The sequence below is a fragment of the Hypomesus transpacificus genome, chromosome 21 (genome assembly GCF_021917145.1).
Source record: "Hypomesus transpacificus isolate Combined female chromosome 21, fHypTra1, whole genome shotgun sequence".
NCBI lineage: Eukaryota > Metazoa > Chordata > Actinopteri > Osmeriformes > Osmeridae > Hypomesus > Hypomesus transpacificus.
In genome coordinates this window covers 6,029,842-6,036,078 of record NC_061080.1, presented here as the reverse complement: position 1 = coordinate 6,036,078, position 6,237 = coordinate 6,029,842, and the positions used below count along the sequence as shown (strand labels likewise).

Below are 6,237 nucleotides of genomic sequence, written 5' to 3'. Positions count from 1 at the left end.
GTGCTAGGTTTCATCTGCTTGGATGGATGAGTCAGGATGGCCGAGCGGTCTAAAGCGCTGCGTTCAGGTCGCAGTCTCTTCTGGAGGCGTGGGTTCGAATCCCACTTCTGACATCCCAAGGGTCTCCCTGTGGCTACACGGGGCGTGTTTGATCCTTTGCATGACGGACGAGATTTTGGTTCGTCAGTCAGCGTAGCGTGGAGATTCCGAGCGAGCTGAAGAAATGGCAAAAGGTTACGTGAAAACGTTGCAGACTGGTCAGATGGAATCTCGATGAGGCGTGACAGCACAGAGACTGGTGTAGTCGTGGCCGAGTGGTTAAGGCGATGGACTAGAAATCCATTGGGGTCTCCCCGCGCAGGTTCGAATCCTGCCGACTACGGGCGGCCTTTTTAATCTGAGTGGATGAGCTCGAGTTTCCAAGTCGTTCGCAAACGTCAGGGGCTGTCTTCGGTTGCGCTGATGTTGACACATTTCTCGTTTTGGGGCCCTGGACCCTCACAGACAGAGACACCGAACAAGGAATGGAACCCTAACCACACTTGGAATACTTGCGCATTCATGGCCGCACCATTACGGCAGTGGACGCCTTTTCCTTTTAAGGACGTGCTCTGCTAGGTTTCATCTGCTTGGATGGATGAGTCAGGATGGCCGAGCGGTCTAAGGCGCTGCGTTCAGGTCGCAGTCTCTTCTGGAGGCGTGGGTTCGAATCCCACTTCTGACATCCCAAGGGTCTCCCTGTGGCTACACGGGGCGTGTTTGATCCTTTGCATGACGGACAAGTTTTTGGTTTGTCAGTCAGCGTAGCGTGGAGATTCCGAGCGAGCTGAAGAAATGGCAAAAGGTGACGTGAAAACGTTGCAGACTGGTCAGATGGAATCTCGACGAGGCGTGACAGTACAGAGACTGGTATAGTCGTGGCCGAGTGGTTAAGGCGATGGACTAGAAATCCATTGGGGTCTCCCCGCGCAGGTTCGAATCCTGCCGACTACGGGCGTCCTTTTTAATCTGAGTGGATGAGCTCGAGTTTCCAAGTCGTTCGCAAACGTCAGGGGCTGTCTTCGGTTGCGCTGATGTTGACACATTTCTCGTTTTGGGGCCTTGAACCCTCACAGACAGAGACACCGAACAAGGAATGGAACCCTAACCACACTTGGAATACTTGCGCATTCATGGCCGCACCATTACGGCAGTGGACGCCTTTTCCTTTTAAGGACGTGCTCTGCTAGGTTTCATCTGCTTGGACGGATGAGTCAGGATGGCCGAGCGGTCTAAGGCGCTGCGTTCAGGTCGCAGTCTCTTCTGGAGGCGTGGGTTCGAATCCCACTTCTGACATCCCAAGGGTCTCCCTGTGGCTACACGGGGCGTGTTTGATCCTTTGCATGACGGACAAGTTTTTGGTTTGTCAGTCAGCGTAGCGTGGAGATTCCGAGCGAGCTGAAGAAATGGCAAAAGGTGACGTGAAAACGTTGCAGACTGGTCAAATGGAATCTCGACGAGGCGTGACAGCACAGAGACTGGTGTAGTCGTGGCCGAGTGGTTAAGGCGATGGACTAGAAATCCATTGGGGTCTCCCCGCGCAGGTTCGAATCCTGCCGACTACGGGCGGCCTTTTTAATCTGAGTGGATGAGCTCGAGTTTCCAAGTCGTTCGCAAACGTCAGGGGCTGTCTTCGGTTGCGCTGATGTTGACACATTTCTCGTTTTGGGGCCCTGGACCCTCACAGACAGAGACACCGAACAAGGAATGGAACCCTAACCACACTTGGAATACTTGCGCATTCATGGCCGCACCATTACGGCAGTGGACGCCTTTTCCTTTTAAGGACGTGCTCTGCTAGGTTTCATCTGCTTGGATGGATGAGTCAGGATGGCCGAGCGGTCTAAGGCGCTGCGTTCAGGTCGCAGTCTCTTCTGGAGGCGTGGGTTCGAATCCCACTTCTGACATCCCAAGGGTCTCCCTGTGGCTACACGGGGCGTGTTTGATCCTTTGCATGACGGACAAGTTTTTGGTTTGTCAGTCAGCGTAGCGTGGAGATTCCGAGCGAGCTGAAGAAATGGCAAAAGGTGACGTGAAAACGTTGCAGACTGGTCAGATGGAATCTCGACGAGGCGTGACAGTACAGAGACTGGTATAGTCGTGGCCGAGTGGTTAAGGCGATGGACTAGAAATCCATTGGGGTCTCCCCGCGCAGGTTCGAATCCTGCCGACTACGGGCGTCCTTTTTAATCTGAGTGGATGAGCTCGAGTTTCCAAGTCGTTCGCAAACGTCAGGGGCTGTCTTCGGTTGCGCTGATGTTGACACATTTCTCGTTTTGGGGCCTTGAACCCTCACAGACAGAGACACCGAACAAGGAATGGAACCCTAACCACACTTGGAATACTTGCGCATTCATGGCCGCACCATTACGGCAGTGGACGCCTTTTCCTTTTAAGGACGTGCTCTGCTAGGTTTCATCTGCTTGGACGGATGAGTCAGGATGGCCGAGCGGTCTAAGGCGCTGCGTTCAGGTCGCAGTCTCTTCTGGAGGCGTGGGTTCGAATCCCACTTCTGACATCCCAAGGGTCTCCCTGTGGCTACACGGGGCGTGTTTGATCCTTTGCATGACGGACAAGTTTTTTGGTTTGTCAGCGTAGCGTGGAGATTCCGAGCGAGCTGAAGAAATGGCAAAAGGTGACGTGAAAACGTTGCAGACTGGTCAGATGGAATCTCGACGAGGCGTGACAGCAGAGAGACTGGTGTAGTCGTGGCCGAGTGGTTAAGGCGATGGACTAGAAATCCATTGGGGTCTCCCCGCGCAGGTTTGAATCCTGCCGACTACGGGCGGTGTAGGAGCCATTTCTGTATTTATTGTATACGTTATTTTAATGCTTGCATTTATTTCTATTGTCTGAGAATTTGTGCCCTCTACAGGTCAAAAGGCAAATAAATAGGAGAGTGACCTGTGGGAGGTGCGGCTGACTAGGAGCACACAGCTTTTGACCTTGCTGATTGATTAGTTTGCTAGAGGATAGGCCTCGCTGTTTTTTTGTGCTCTGAAACTTTATTTACTACCCACAAGTTGTACCATCCATTTTGTTAATAAACCAACCACTTGGAACTTTACTTGGACCGCTTTGGATTTAATTTATTTTCACAACACAAGCGTCAAAGAACCCCCAGTCAACGCCGCCAACGTGACAAACAAAGGGACACTCAGGATAAATTGTCACTATATTAGTCAAAAGCTTGCTATTAGTCAAAACCTCGCTATTGGATCTGGATAACCCTGTGGATTACGAGGATTGGAATTCGAAAGCCACGCCAGGAACAGGCCGCAAAGGAACAAAGGAAAGCCGACAAACAAATCCCGAAAATGCGGTAGGCCTCTATACTTTAAAAAGTTAAAGTTGTACCTGGACAAAGAGCTCTAGGAGCCGAAGATTGTATTAATTATTTAGATAATAATATTTTTGTTCGAATTATGGATTGCCTTTGAAGCAAGTTTGATGAGACTTTTAAGTTACTAGAAGAAAGTTTAAGCGCTGCTTGTTAATTGATGCGCGCATTTTTTCACCTTGCTGAATTAGCTTAATTGCAACGGAGCGTTGATATATTTGTGGAAAGGATACTTTGATTTTTGCGAAGATTATTCCCTTTTTTGTTACACAATGGCTGATGAAACCAGTAAGCCCGAAGACAGAAATGTGCAAACTGAGTTGGATGAAAATGAAACCGCAAAAGATTTGCGTAAATCCAGGAAGATAAAACTCGGAATGCTTACACGCAAGATGAACGTTATTAAAGAACTGATGACTGTTCCGTCAAATGTACAACAAGTGATGGAAAATGTAGCACGATATGATGACTTATTGGGTGAATTTAAAGCTAGTCATAAGGAGTATCAGCATGTATTGTCGGAAAAGGAACGCGACTCTGATGATGCATTGTGGTATGAACCTAAAAGAAAGAGTAATGAATCGTTCATGTTAGAAGCGAATGCATGGCTAGGTGAACACGAAAAGCGTGATGATGATGATGATGATGACGACGATGGAGAGGACATAAGTCCAGAGGACAGTGTTTCTGCAACTCATGCAAGGAAAGCAGACGACGGGGGATCAAAGGTCTCTTCAACCTCCTCCACGTTGAGTCGCGCAGAAGCGGAGAAGGCTGCGCTAGAAGTTAGATTGGCGGCTCTTAAAGAAAAGCACGCCATAGAAAGCGAAGAAGCAGAATTGGCTCGAAAACAAGCAGAATTGGCTCGAAAACAAGCAGAATTGGCTCAAGGACAAGAAAAACTGAGAAAACAAAAGGAAATGTTAGCTGTCCAAAGCGAATTAGAGGCAGCTAAGGCCAAACTCGATATATTAAGTGATAGGAAAAGTGGTGTTTCACAGAGAGATGTAATGAATGAGCATTTTGAGAAAGCACTCAAATTACAAGGGACAAAGGAATTAATTGGAAAGGAATATGATGAACCAAAAACGGAAAAGGGGCATAGCAAAGGAATGCAAGATGCGAGTGTTAGACTTAAATCACATGCCCTCCCCCCTCAACCAATGCAACTTCATGCCATAAAAGAGGCGTATTCCCTTCCATCTGTGCGGCCCCCCCTCTGGCCAGATACATCTCTGTACAGGTCCTCTGCCCAACCAAGTCAACGACAATCCCAGCCACAACCCCTTAGCCATACTGAGGAGCCTTCACGCCTTAGTAGATCCTCTCATCAAACACAGCCCTCTCAAACCACTCTGCAACCCAGGGTCCATCACAGCCCCACTCAGAGCAACAGTCCCAAGGTGATGCACCTAGGGCCTCTCCTGGAGAACAAGACACTGTTCTCTATGACATTCTGCAGAGGCAAAACGACATCACAGCATCTTTGATAAGGCAACAGGACAAATCTTTTTTGCCACGAAAGGAGATGAAGGTATTTACTAATGATCCAATTGACTACAGATCATTTATCAGTTCATTCGAACACATGATAGAGAGCAAAATTGAGCATGCAAAGGACAAATTGTATTATCTGGAGCAATATACATCTGGTCAGGCCAGAGAGCTGGTTAAGACATGTCTCTTCTTAGATGCAGATATAGGCTTTGCAAGGGCCAAAGAATTGCTCCAAGAGCACTTTGGAAATGAGTACCAAGTCTCCAATGCTTACATTAAAAAGGCATTGACATGGCCCTCCATTCGATCTGAGGATTCACAAACCCTGAAATCATATGCTCTGTACCTCAGAGGTTGCTTGAATGGTATGAATGAAATTGCCTACATGGATGAATTAAATCTGGCTTCTAATTTGAAATTGTTAGTCAGCAAATTGCCCTACAAGTTGAGAGGGGGATGGAGAGTTGAAGTATGCAAGTTTCAAGAAACTACAAACAGCAGAGCCACATTCGGAACCTTAGTGGAGTTTATCGAAAGACAAGTCAAAATCTTGACAGATCCTGTCTTTGGTGATATACAAGATCCTTCACCAAAAGCACAAGGTCTAAGGCCCATACACTCAAGTTCTGTGAAATCCAAATTCAGTGACAAGGGCTTCACAACCAATGCAGCAACCATTGATGTTATCTCCACTTATCCCAAACAGAGGAATAGCGCGTCACCAGTCCAACATAGGCCATTCTGTCTGTTTTGCTCAGGAGGACATCTACTGGCAAGCTGTTCTTGGTTTAAAAAGAAACGTCACACTGACAAGATTACATTCTTGAAAGAAAGAGGTATCTGTTTTGCATGTCTCTTAACAGGTCATATGAGCAAGGACTGCAACCAGCGTCAGTCATGCACCATTTGCCAGAGGCCGCATCCTACTGTACTGCACATAGGACAAGTGGAGCAGAACAAAGGAGCAGAAAAACAGGAAACAAATAAGGAGGCAGCCAAGGAACCCAACAGGGTGAAGAACACAGGCCTTGTGTCCCTCGAAACATGCAGTCAAACTGGGGCCGGTGAAGAACAGTGTCTGATGTCCATCGTACCTGTAAAGGTAAAATCAAACAAGGGCAGCACAGTTATACAAGCTTATGCGTTTCTTGACCCCGGCAGCTCTGCCACCTTTTGTACTGATAGATTAATGCGCCAACTAAACGTACAAGGGAAAAGAACGAGAATCATGCTGCGCACAATGGGCCAGGAGAAAACTATGTCTACTAATATCATCACTGGACTGGAAGTAAGTGGACTTCATGACAACGGGTTCATAACTCTGCCAGAGACATACACACAAACAAAGATTCCTGTAACAA

At 47.8% G+C, this 6,237-nt stretch overlaps 4 non-coding genes across 4 annotated transcripts; all 4 read left to right on the top strand.

Moving 5' to 3' along the window:
- The first annotated feature begins 641 nt into the window (after positions 1–641).
- Positions 642–724, top strand: trnal-cag. Its single transcript has one exon. It is a non-coding gene; the product is annotated as a tRNA-Leu (tRNA).
- Positions 725–1,252: 528 nt separating this feature from the next.
- trnal-cag lies at positions 1,253–1,335 on the top strand. The gene has a single exon. It is a non-coding gene; the product is annotated as a tRNA-Leu (tRNA).
- Positions 1,336–1,863: 528 nt separating this feature from the next.
- On the top strand, positions 1,864–1,946 carry trnal-cag. Its single transcript has one exon. It is a non-coding gene; the product is annotated as a tRNA-Leu (tRNA).
- Positions 1,947–2,474: 528 nt separating this feature from the next.
- On the top strand, positions 2,475–2,557 carry trnal-cag. The gene has a single exon. It is a non-coding gene; the product is annotated as a tRNA-Leu (tRNA).
- The last annotated feature ends 3,680 nt before the right edge of the window (positions 2,558–6,237 follow it).